The sequence below is a fragment of the Temnothorax curvispinosus genome, unplaced genomic scaffold (genome assembly GCF_003070985.1).
Source record: "Temnothorax curvispinosus isolate PA1 unplaced genomic scaffold, ASM307098v1 QBEX01003752.1, whole genome shotgun sequence".
Classification (NCBI taxonomy): Eukaryota; Metazoa; Arthropoda; class Insecta; order Hymenoptera; family Formicidae; genus Temnothorax; species Temnothorax curvispinosus.
In genome coordinates this window covers 31,615-45,144 of record NW_020213532.1, presented here as the reverse complement: position 1 = coordinate 45,144, position 13,530 = coordinate 31,615, and positions in this window count along the sequence as shown.

The window sequence follows — 13,530 nt, the reverse complement described above, 5'->3', positions numbered from 1 at the left end:
AGATTTTTTCCGGGGGAAATTTTTTGATGGGGAGATTTTTTCCGGAGAGATTTTTTCCGGGAACTGATTTCCGGGAGATTTTTTCCGGGGAACAAAACGTCGGTTACGAAAGAGTCAAGCGGGATTTAGGAAAGGACGTTCAACGTTGGATAACATTTTTGTATTGGATCATCTAACACAGAGGGAGGATAGAGATGGAAAGAAAGACAAGGTCTATGCGTTCTTCGTTGACTTGAAAGCGGCTTTTGATAATGTATACACAGGTCAACTGTGGAAGATTCTTAGAAAGATGGGAATTGAAGAAAAGCTTGTAAAGAAAATGGAAGAAATTTATGAAACTACGGAGATTGCAGTTAGAACGAAAAATGGTTTAACAGAAGAATTCAGGGTTACGAAAGGCGTGAGGCAAAGCTGTGTTCTGAGTCCACTTTTATTCAACTTGTTTATGGCGGACATTAGAAATGTATTGAAGGAAAGAGAAATCGGCGAGGTTAAACTAGGAAATGATAGAGTATGGTCGTTAGAATATGCGGATGATATGGTATTTTTAGCTGAAAATAGGGTTGCGATGTTAGACATGATAGATACAATTAAAAGATTTCTTAGGAAAAGGAAAATGGTATTGTGTACCGAAAAGACTAAGATGATGGTGTTCAATAAAAAAGGTAAGGAAAAATTTGAAAGGTGGAATTGGGATAATAAAGAAATTGAAGAAGTTAAGCAGTTTAAATATTTGGGATTTGTGTTCAGCAGGAATGGAAAATATGCAGAACATGTAAAAGATTTATGCAGAAAAGGGAGGATTGCGGTAAATAAGGTCTGGGGTTGGGGGAAAAAAATTTGTAGAATAGTATAGTGTGCACCAAGGGGCGACCCGAGGTCCACACGATATTTTTCACAACCCTCTTTACGGAAATGTTCGACTTTTGAATGCCTGTAGAGTGTATGCGTTTGATGTTCTATTTATACAGTTCATATGCGCGTGTAGTTAAATAGAAAGAGAAAAAGAGAGTGATGTGGGGTCCAGAGACGAAACCTTGGTGGGGTCTAGTGGCGAAGGCCCTGGGGGAGGGGTGTGAGGAGCGAGGCCCCCCACATAAAAAAAATAAAATTAAAATAAAATTTAAAAAAATATATAAATAATTTTAATTTTAAAATAACAATAAAATTTCTAAAAAATGTAAAAAATATAATTTTTAGAATATAAATATATATCATTAGACTCGTGAAAATGTCAATAAATTAATAGACGGCGATACGAGTCAAGGGCGGTACGTGGTGCGCAAATAGAGAATTAATAGTTATAGAATACATACAGAATATATACGTATATACATATATTCCAACTTAATAAACTGCGCGCCGATTATTTGTCGGACTTGAAACACAGCTATCGTTGGAACATTAATACCCTTTTTTCCTCGGAATTAAAGCTACACGATTTAATTATTTAAAAAACTGTAAAGAAGTTATTGCGAAAAATATTAATGTTCCAACGATAGCTGTGTTTCAAGTCCGACTGTACACGCTCCAGTAAGAACGTAAAATCGTACTGGTTATTAAGAAAACTCAACTAGTGTAATTCGTTTGAAAAGTAACCTTTCGATACATTGCTTGACTACAATTGTTAGAACTTTTGAGAGTATAACGCGGTATTAATATAAATCACATATAAATTAAATACATAATTTAAATATCAGGAAACTCAATCATTAATAGTCCGTTCACTTTAAATATACATTTTTTGCTGGAGATATTTCTTTTATAAATTCCAATATAATAAATACGCAAGACCAATCGGTTTCACTTAAACAAATTAGAATTACTGAGAATCATTGAATGTTTATAACGCATAAAAGGAAAACCTTGAAGAATAAATTATATTTGTGAAAGGACCATTAATGCAAAACATTTCAAAATAGGACATAATACAATTATAAATTCAAAATCCAATTAATATATACATAAAAAATGGAATAATGCATGAATTAATTTGTTAGTTTACTAATGAAGAAAATAGATTTCTGAGAAATCAATGTTAAAAAAAAAGTGGTTCTTAACCAATAAATATACCCTTTTTCCCTTTTGGTAATTCAATGCATTAATCCATAATAAACATGACACATATTTATATAGACATCATCAATCGTGCATAACATAGTTTCACTATTGGATAACGTTTCCGAAATAATTATTCGTTTCGAAATGAACTTAGAGATATTAAAATTACGATGAAGAGAGAATACACTATTGAATCGCAATAGAGTACATTAAACAACGTGAACATGTACTATTTTACGAAATATTAACTTTACAGTTTCGATGAGTTAATTCTCAATTAATATCTTAACGAATCTTTACAATCTTTATACAACATAAGTATTTTTACAATGAAAGGAAGCGAATATACTAAATACGCGTGGTTGCAACCAAATCCTTTTTATTCTTAATTACTCAAATGAGATGAAAAGGATTTTCCTTGTCTTAAACAGTGGCCACCGATTGATACATAATAAAGGATTGAATGCCTTGCCGAAACGCAAGAATGGTTGTAATACATCCCAGATCCAATAAGAAAGAAAGCTCTCGAATGTTCTGTGCGAGCTTTCACTTTACGTGAAAGTGACTCCAAAGAGGAGGAATACCGCCCTTACGAATAACGAGAGTTACCTGTGCGTGCTTTCACTTTACGTAAAAGTGACTCCAAAGAGGAGGAATACCGCCCTTCCGAATAACGAGAGTTACCTGTGCGTGCTTTCACTTTACGTGAAAGTGACTCCAAAGAGGAGGAATACTGCCCTTCGTGTGAAAACTCGGAAATATATTTCCACCGAATGTATTCTACAATCGTCCTTCCTTCTTTAGTAATGGCGGATGCCTTTTCCTTATATACGGCAATAGCTGATATTTTTCCAGTGTCGGTAGTCGCCTTTCCTTACGTCGTGCTGCCGTATTAATGTATTCGTCGTTGTAATTACGATTGAGTATGGCTGTAATGATTGATTTAACGACTCAGTATCCTTTTTACAAAGAATAGTAGAAACGGGTAAAATTCACGACACGACTCGATACGCGTGACTTTTGTGGACGAAAGATGTGGATATAATGACGATCGTAGACGGAGGATATTGATACAGTGACGATCGTTGCTACGCAAGCTCGCTACTTCCGTAACGAACGCGGAAGTCAGGTATCGCAGCGCCCTACGGACGCGGAAACCAAGTATTGCAGCGCCTTTGCGTGCGAAACATACGCACTACAAATGTCACTAGGCCCATGTATTGGTCTCTATAGAGTGTTTACGGAATCAGTTGCTTACTGGCGAATACCATAAATGGCAACACGCCATCTTTCATTCGTCGATAAATCGCTGTGTTTTCAACACCGACAAATAATCGGCGAGCAGTTTATTAAGTTGGAATAAATGTATATACGTATATACATTTTAATTCGTTACTTCTGTAACTATTAATTCTCTATTTGCGCACCACGTACCGCGCTTGACTCGTATCGCCGTCTATTAATTTTTAGAATATAATTAAGGAATATAATTTTTACAAAGAATAAGCATTAATTAGTGAATTTAATATTTACACTACAATTTTGGAATTGAAAGATTGGATTATTTCCTCTATTTTGTATTTTAGATGTTGATTTAAATGTATCTTCAGTCATGATACAGCCAGCAAGCGACACTAGTCGACACAAACGTCGTTTTATCTTTCTTTTTTGGCAATGAGTAACAAAAACAAAACGACACTTGTGTCGACTTGTCATTTGTTGGAAAGCTTCCTATATATGTTTTAAGATTTGCCCGTTACTTTACTTTCCGCCCGCTAAACAGGGAGGAAAGTGATCACTTTCCGCCCTAGGGAGGACAGTGACCACTTTCGTCTCTGTTTAGCGGGAGGAAAGTAACAACTTGATTACTTTCGTCCCTGTTACAGGGACAAAAGTAACAACTTTCCTCCCTGGCGTGAAATTGGCCACTTTCGTCCCTCTCTACAGGCATGGAAAGTTGAACTTTCCGTGGAGGTGCCTAGGTGTTGTGAAAACGATTTTTGTAGAAGGTGGATGTTGTTTAAATATTTAGTTCAAAGTGTGATTTCGTATGGTGTGGAAATATGGGGATGGGAGGAAAGAAAGGAATTAGAAAAAATTATGTTGGATTACGTTAGATGGATTTTTAATTTGAAATTTTGTGCCCCAATTTGAAACCCCAAGATACATGATGTCAAGGGAGTTAGGATTAAAGAAATTAAGAATAGGGTGGGGGATAAGGGCTATGAGATATGAAGAGAAAATTAGAGCAGTTGATGATAATAGATGGATTAAAATGGATGGATGTGCTGGTTAGATAAAGAAGGAAATAATTGGAAAAATAGATATGGTAGAGAAAGATCAAAATATTTCAGTAGGAATGGTTGGAGCACTATGGCTGTGGATGCTTTAAAAAGAGAGGGAAGAGATTTATTTAAGAAAATGAGTAAAAGAGATGAAGATGTACAAAGACAAATTGAGGAAAGTAGTATTTTAAATTCTAGGTATAATAAAAAATATAAGAATTTAAGTAGAAAAATAGGTGGCCTTAAATATCTGAGGAAGGAGTATATGGATAATTATGATAAAGGCGAAATTATTAGAGCTCTGATAAACTTAAGATGTGGTAATTTGGAGGACGCGAACATGTATATTGGTTAAAAGAGGAAAGCGGTATTTGTATGTTTTGTAAACAAGGTAGGGATAACACGAATCATTATGTATCAGAATGCGAAGCGATAAAAAATTGGTTTATAGAATTAGGTAAGAATAATAAAGAAAGATTAGAGAGGCTTTGGAATGATGAAATGGGTATCATCAAAGAGAAGATATTGTTAAGATTATATAGAGAACGGTCAGCGTTAGAGAAAGAAGAGCGAAAAAGAATGTTGGATTAAAACATAGAAGGTCAATGTGTATCAATATGTGCAATAGTTACTTGTAAGTTAGGATTGTAGTGTATGAATGGAAGAATGAATGATTAAGGCTATTTGTAAACCAAGTCCATTTCTTGGCTATGTAGCTAAAGTTAACAATAAATATAAAGTTATTTTGTAACGATCGAATAGCAAAATGCTGTTGCAGAAAAACAATTATAAACTATTTTAGATGTAGCTTTCTTCAACATAAAAATATTAATATAAATATATATCTAGCTTCTATCAGCAATGTAGGTAGCAAATCACATACTCACACAGAACTCACGCGCGCGGCAACAACACGTCAAGCTAAGTGTGCCTTGATATGAGCCAACATATCCCGTTTCTATATACGTTTTATTTTAGTCATTTTATTACAATTACTACTGTTTCTCAAAATAATATGTCGTATAGTAACAGAAACGTTTCTTTTAACTAATAATACGTCACTTTGATTTACTTCTCAAGCTGAAGAACATTAATACGATATCTTGAAACGCTCGAAAATTTACTTGCCACCTCTTGAATCAGAGTTTTCTCTTTTTCCATTACAATACTTGTTTGATTTAAATAAAGCTTTGGGAAAAGTACCTATGTCACAAAAAAGATATTTTGTGATAACTTTTCCATTGTTTCTTTTGCTATAAATACATAAACGGAATCCATTGCCAACTTGCCTCTTGTGCCAACGAGCCCCGGTCTCCTCCCTTATTATATTAAACATAAAATCTAATATACAAACGGGTCAACGTATTGACCTCGAGTTTACGTCAAAATTTTTTGTATTTGATGTCTTTTCAAATCAAATAATATACTAGGATAAGACGGGATCCTCGAAATTTACAATTTTACTTTCTCATAGAGGAAGCTTTGTTTTCGTGAATTTCGTACATGAACCTTTGATGCGTATAAAGTTAAAACAACCTAGCTTCCGAAGCGCGGATTTAGCTCGCGGCTGGTCAGGGTTCGGAGGCGCGGAGGAAGACACAAGACTCGGTTAAAATATAACAAAAACGTAATAAGGTTTATTTAATTAACGTGAATACATAGAGATGCTCGCGGGAGCGGTGGATATGTACAAAAGATCGCAGTCGCTGCTACGATAGCGGCGGTATACAGTGATCGCGGAGTAGACGGATACGTACACTAGATCGCGAACGCGGTTACGATAGCGGCAGTATACAGTGATCGCGGAGTAGACGGATACGTACACTAGATCGCGGACGCGGTTACGATGATGGTGATATACAGATATCGCGGAGTTGGCGGATACGTGTAATAGATCGCGGGCGCGGTTATAATGGCGGTGATATACAGATATCGCGGAGTTCGCGGACGCCGGTATAGCGACGATATACGGAGATCGCGGAGTTTTGCGAAGCGGCGGGCGCGCGGGTGACGCGGTATTACAGGCTTGGATAGCGGCGGCGAGTAAGCGCGCGAGGCGCTGGATCGTGATTAAACGCGATATCGAGCGGCTAAGACCCTTAGCGGAGATAGAGAAGTACTCTCTATCACCTGGCGCATTGATTCGTGTAGGCGGGAGGCGGCACCGGGTGGCCAAGACAAGCCTTGGCGAGTAAGAGAAGAACTCTCTTACCCTGGTTCACTCCGGTGTCACAGGTGTTCGGATAGAAGTTCGAGTCAACCGCCTAGATACTTCACTCGGCAGAGGCAGAGAACACTCTACCTCCTGGTTGTTCGACTGTGGGATTTCGGGATCCGTGAGCAGCGGAGAATCGGTCGGATCGGTTGCTGGCTCACGGCGGAATCTAATAGTTAGCAACATCGCTCGGTTTATATACGCCCGCGATGCGCGATGGTGTGTCGGCGTGGCGGGGGTATACGTGACGGCAGTCGCGCGCCGGGAGGAGCGGCGGAGCGTTCGGGAAGTACGGCGTCCCGACGCCGCGATTGCGTTCGGTGGCTCTCGGCCGTTTTCGGCACCGCTCGACGCTCCGAGTCGGTTGCCGCGCTAAGTCCGTTTGCGGACTGATACGCGAGATGACTAGATCAAAAAAGGGCACAACGTGCTTTGTCTCGCCCGGCGGGTGTTCGGCCGGGCGGCATCCGGCTGATGCTCGCCGGGAATGATGCGTTTCGGGGCGCATTGTTACAAAGTTGGGTCTAGTCAACCAAATTTAAATGAATTATATATGAAATAGGGGTAGAAGAAACCAAAGAAAAGATTGTTTTTTGCGTTTTTGATGCCAATATGTTCAGAGTGTTCTAAGATGTCGAAATATCGTATTAAAATCGCATGTCCGTATGTGTGTGTGTGTGTGTGTGTGTGTGTATGTGCAGATTTGATGTCCGTGGTCGCTCTATGTTTTGTACAAGCTCACGCATGAGCCTAGGCTTGTGATTTAATGAAGGGAGGCAACGACACACGCACTTTGCTATTCGAGGGAGGGATCATATATTCACATAAATATTCAAAGTAATAAATCATTAAACATGTTTGAAGTCGTTCACATGAAATAAATTGCAAGTCACATAATATACAAAATAATTCTTAGACGAATGGTCCTTTTCTCAATTTGAATAAATAAATGCAACTCGTAATGCTTAACTCATTCAATGAATTCAAAATACTGATCTTTCACAACAAGAGATACTCGTTTAATGTTTCCGTGGATTGTATGTAATTTCAATTAAAATTGTTTGTCAGATCATAGCTTGCATCATAATAGATTCGGATAATTAGACCATTTGTATGAAACAGATCACATAAAAAATAAAGAAATAATCACACATAAATAAGCATAAGTCATAGAAAATCAAATACATATAAGAGATACGTAGTATTATTCTATGTAACGTACTTTCATTCTTGTTCGAATAGCCAATAACTTTTAATGTAGCTAATCTTTGCAAAATAAATAAACTCAGATAATAGTCGAGAATGCGAAAGAAGTAATACACCAAATTATATATACATTAGTATTTAGTAAATATCCTATTCGATAAGGAAAGATGTACGTATCAATCTATACTAATAACATATCGTTAATCGCTACATCCTTGCATTGTTCGAAATAAATCAGGTTATATTTACAGTAGACGTTATAAAATACGCAAACGTGCAAAGGAATCTTTAATTAAAACTAATGTGAAATAATTCTGAACGCAAATAAATATCGTAATATAAATAACGCAAGTATGGAATATGATTAGCGCAAATACGTATTAACAGAAAGATTGTTTTCTCGGGCAAATGACAATCAGTTTTTATCGACGTGAATTAAGGGGCTACATCCACCTAGAGACCCGAAAAATAGGTCGAAATTCAGATTTTTTTTTTCAGAAATTATTAGTGGAAATGAAACGAACTTTGTTTGTACTTAAAGATACATGTTTTGAGAGCTTTAAAAAAAATTTTTATTAAAAAATTTTCAAACACAAAAAAGTTATGGCCGCCGGCAGATGATGAGTTTTTTTTCGACACGTTCGGCGGTGGACATCAGATCTGGAAAACCGCTCGATGGATCGTTTTGAAATTTACACAAAATACGCTGAGAAACATTTAGAGGTCGTTGATGATCGCCGATTTTTAAAATCGATTTTTTAAACAAAATGGCAACGAAATGACACTCAGGTATGGACAATTTGTGAGAAAATGTATAGTCATTTTTACGTAATTATTAAAAAATAAAGATCGATTTAAAAAAAGTAAGATCGTCAACGACTTCTAAATGTTTCTCAGCGTATTTTGTATAAATTTCAAAACGATCCATCGAGCGGTTTTCCAGATCTGATGTCCACCGCCGAACGTGTCGAAAAAAAACTCATCATCTGCCGGCGGCTATAACTTTTTTGTGTTTGAAAATTTTTTAATAAAAATTTTTTTTAAAGCTCTCAAAACATGTATCTTTAAGTACAAACAAAGTTCGTTTCATTCCCACTAATAGTTTCTGAAAAAAAAATCTGAATTTCGACCTATTTTTCGAGCCTCTAGGTGGATGTAGCCCCTTAAGTAATTAAACTTTAAGAAAAAAGGAATAATGATATATCGGTTGCAACCGCACAACAAATGAACAAAGACAGATTTTACTGAGCTCAGATTTGACTTGATTTAACGCGTTAAATGTGATGTCACGACTATTGGTTTATAATCGACACTTCGTTAGCCTCGCGTAATCTCTCCAGAAATCTGTAACCAAGATCGCAATAAAGAGACGGGAATATTAATCCGTCACAACACTCGATTGTACGAGTGACTTTCGAAACCCGGCCAAGGATCTGTGGTTACCAGAAATTTAAGATTTACCTCATTACTGGAGAGATCTCTGCTTACATGATAGATTCTTCCTTTTAAGAATCTATCTCTCTTTCGTCGGCCGTCAAGCATCTCATATATTCCAATGGCTGCTGTTCCTTCGTGAGGTATCACGATGCTGTAATGGCGGCCCTTCCTTCATGCGTTCACACGCAGCGGTGATGGCGTGGTCGTTCGCCAGGCCGGTATAGTCCCGTGGCGTATATCAATCAAATCTATCTCTTGCAGAAATGATCCCACTTCTCAGATATGCAATTTCACAACAATAGTGAAATACGGGAACACAATCTGTTTTAACCACACGTTACGATTCGCTTTTCTCAATTATTCTACCGGCACGTCTCACATACGAGAACGCTGTTACTTCGAGAGAGGATCGGAAACAAACGCTCGCTCGGGAGCCGCAGGCTTCCCGCATCCGCCTTCCGTTCGCGCTACTCTCTGTTTTCAACACGCACGTTGCTATGCTACCCGCGCTGAGCGCGCGGATACATGCATGACGACGCTAGTATCGCCATCTCGCGTGACTCGACTTTATGAAGTTGATACGAATACAGTTGCACCAGATGTCAGATATATGATCTCTCTTTGTTCTATTGCCTACATTTTAAACACTCTAACTTCAGCAAATATTGAGATATCGGGCTACCAAAATTGTACAAATTAGATAAGTTAACGATTTTCGGACATTATCACATCTTTATCGTAGGCGACATGGCAATTACTGTAAACATTTAATAATTGGTAAGTATTAAACCTTATTTTGTAATTAATAGTATATATTCAATACATTGAAAATATCAGAAATCAACGATGTAATTTTTGTATCGAAATGTTTTTGTCGAAAATTAAAATAAACTCTCTTCACATTTTTTTTTATTCTTTTTGTTGTCTTTATCTTCTTCATCGTTTTCTTTACGTTTATTACTTTTCCCAGCCTCCTTCTTGTTTTCTTTTCGCTTGCTACTTTTCTCAGTCTCTATCCCATCACTACACTCTTCCTCTGCTCGATAATAATGCGCGCGCGATATTGAAACACGCGGTACTAGTCGCGGTGGCGTTTACTAAAATTTCATCTCATCCGAGTTCATCATTTTATAGTTTTAAAATACAGAAATCGGTAACCTCTTTTCAAATCATCAGAAAATTCAATACCAACCTTCCTTTAATGATGATATATAAGGTTACATGTATAACTTATACTCTATTTAAGCATAAATCGTTCTAGAAAACAAAGCGAAATCTTTCCGCACACATGCACGTATGTACGCATACCTCTATTTACACGCATAAACACACACACACACACACACACAAATACGCTGTAAAAAATAGAAGCGACGTGGATAAAAACAAATGTTTATTTTAAATTACCTATAAAAATAGCTATTATTTTAATTTTTAGTTTTTTTTTTCTTTTATCTTTTTAGTTTCTTCAGTTTCTGTCGATGTTAGGAGCTGGCAGGAATTGAAAGTGGGAGAAACGCACTTGTATAATTGACAAAGAATGCTTTAATTATATCGTGGAGAGCGTGCTAGAACAATGTGCCGCGAGAAGAACGCGGAACAACAAGAACGAGCTAGATCGGCGCACGCGTGAAAAACAGAGTATTCTTAGGGCGCACACGTATATGCCCGTGTATCGCGTTGACGGTGTAACTTACAGTCTTCAACACTTTTCCTCGAGACTCGGGCAATAATCAATATCAATATCGCCGAACTTTAAACCCAACAACTCGGTGCATTTTCGATGCTTGTATTTCGGTAACCCCTTCGTTAAAACGTCGGCGGCCATGTCCTCAGTGGGCATGTAAATGATCTCGATACGACCGTTTTGCAGCATCCCTCGCACGAAATGATGCCTCACATCAATATGCTTCGATCGACTGTGATGTACAGGATTGCTGGCCAACTTGATGGCTCCACAATTGTCGCTGAATAATTTTGTCTTCTAACCAGTCGTCATTCCGAGTTCCAGGAGAAAACTCTGAAGATATACAGCTTCTTTGGTGGCCTCACTCGAGGCCATGTACTCGGCCTCCGTTGAAGAGAGCGCGGTAGTTGGCTGATTTCGTGACTCCCCCACGGGGTTTCCTGCCAATATGAAAGCAAAGCCAGTGTAAAACTTTCGGTCGTCCAAACAGTTAGCCCAATCGGCGTCAACGTAGCCGAAAAGTGATTTCGTTGTTTTCCTGAATGATAATCCGACGTTCCTAGTGCCCTTCAAGTATCTGAGCACGCGTTTAGCAGCGGACCAATGACTCGAGTCGTGACAGTCATTGTATTGACTCAAATAGCTGACAGCGTGGGCAATATCGGGTGCAAATCGCCAAGTACATCATGGCTCCAACCAGCTCACGATAGGGAAAGGTCCCATCTTCTGGAACAGATTCTTCATTTCTTCTGAGCCTTGTTCTGGGATCTAATGGGATTCCGACGGGTTTTGATTCTAACATTCCAAAACGTCGCAATATATCGTCTAAATAACCCCTTTGGCTCAAGGACACCGTTTCCTTGTTCTGAGAGAACTTAATTCCGAGACAGTATTTTACTGCTCCTAAATTCTTGACCGTGAATTTTGTCGATAAAAAATCGAACAATCTGGAGACGTCTTGATCACTTCTTGATGCCACGATCATGTCGTCTACGTATACAACGACGATGAGGATGTCTTCCCCTTTCCCGAGGTAGAATACGCAGGGATCACTGTCAGATCGAGTGATCCCGAAACTTTCAAGGGTTTTACTCAACTTTGCGTGCCAGCGTCGTCCAGCTTGACGCAGGCCGTAGAGAGCCTTTTTCAACAAAAGCACTCTGTCCCCGCGGCGGAGTTCCTTCAACATTTAAATAGATGCCTTCTGAATCTTACTCCCTTTCTTCTCTCGGGCGATAACTCTTTCTAAAATCTCCTCAAAATTTGGGGGGCATTCCATGAAGATTTCCTCCTCCAAGTCACCGTTTAAATACGAGGTGGTTACGTCGAATTGATTCATTGACAGGTCGTGTTCAGCGGCGAGCGCAGCTACCGTTCGTACAGAGCTCATGCGAGCCACTGGTGCAAACGTGTCTCTGAAGTCCACACCTGGGCGCTGCGAGTAGCCTTTTGCAACCAGTCGGGCCTTCCTTCGGTTCAAGGTCCCGTCACTATTGTACTTGTTTCGGAGCACAAATCGCCTCCTAATTACCTCGCGATCTTTAGGACGTTTAACAACGACGCACGTTTCGTTGGCAATAATCGATCTCATTTCCGATTACATTGCGGTGAACCACTCATCCGCTTCGGGACTTAGTAATGCCTCTTTAACTGGAACCTCGGCTAGATAGGCAAATTCCACATCCACGTCGGCTAACGCTGCCTGGTATTGCTTCTTGGGTCTCCCTCTAGAGCCGGTTCTTATTAAACGCGGTCTTCCTCTGCCCCTTAGAGGCAACGTTGCAACATCGTCGTTTGATTCCTCTTGATCAGATGAGCCTCCTACATCGTCATCGGACTCGTTTTTCGTTTCTTTGGTAGCGAGGGGAAGCTCGATTTCGTGGTCCTCAAAACCTTCTGAAAACTCCTCATCTTGTGTGCAGAAGTCCTCAAAATCCTTGTTTATCCGAATCCTGTTGCTCTCCAAAAATCTCACATCACGAGACACATCTACTCGCCGTTCTTCTGGGATCCACACCCGATACGCCTTGGATTCTTCAGAGTATCCAACCAGGATTCTTCTCTTCGATCGATTCTCTAATTTACTCTTATTTGAATTTTGATCTAGAGTGTAGACGATGCATCCGAATTCCCGGAAGTGACGTACGTCCGGCGCTCTACCTTTCCACATCTCGAAAGAAGTCTTCCCGCTGAGACTGCGCGAGGGACACCGGTTTCTTATGTAATTAGCAGTATTTACGGCCTCTCCCCAAAGATGGCGGTAATCCAGATTGGATCAACAAATATCTCGCCATTTCTATTAGAGTACGATTCCGCCGCTCCGCGACGCCGTTTTGTTCCGGGGTGTGCGTTACAGTTAATCGCCGGCCTATACCGTGCTCTTCCAAGCAACGATCGAATTCGCAATTTCGATATTCTCCCCCGTTATCGGACTGAAGGTACTTTATTCTTTCTCCGGTCAGGTTCTCAATGAAGGCTTTGTAGTTCTTGAACGCATCCAAAACCTCGTTTTTACCTTTTAGCAGCCGAATTTCGCACCACCTCGAGTAATCGTCGATAAAAGTAACGAGATACTTCGCTTTGCCATTCGATTCGACGCACATCGGTCCGCACACATTGGTGTGTACTATTTCTAGAGG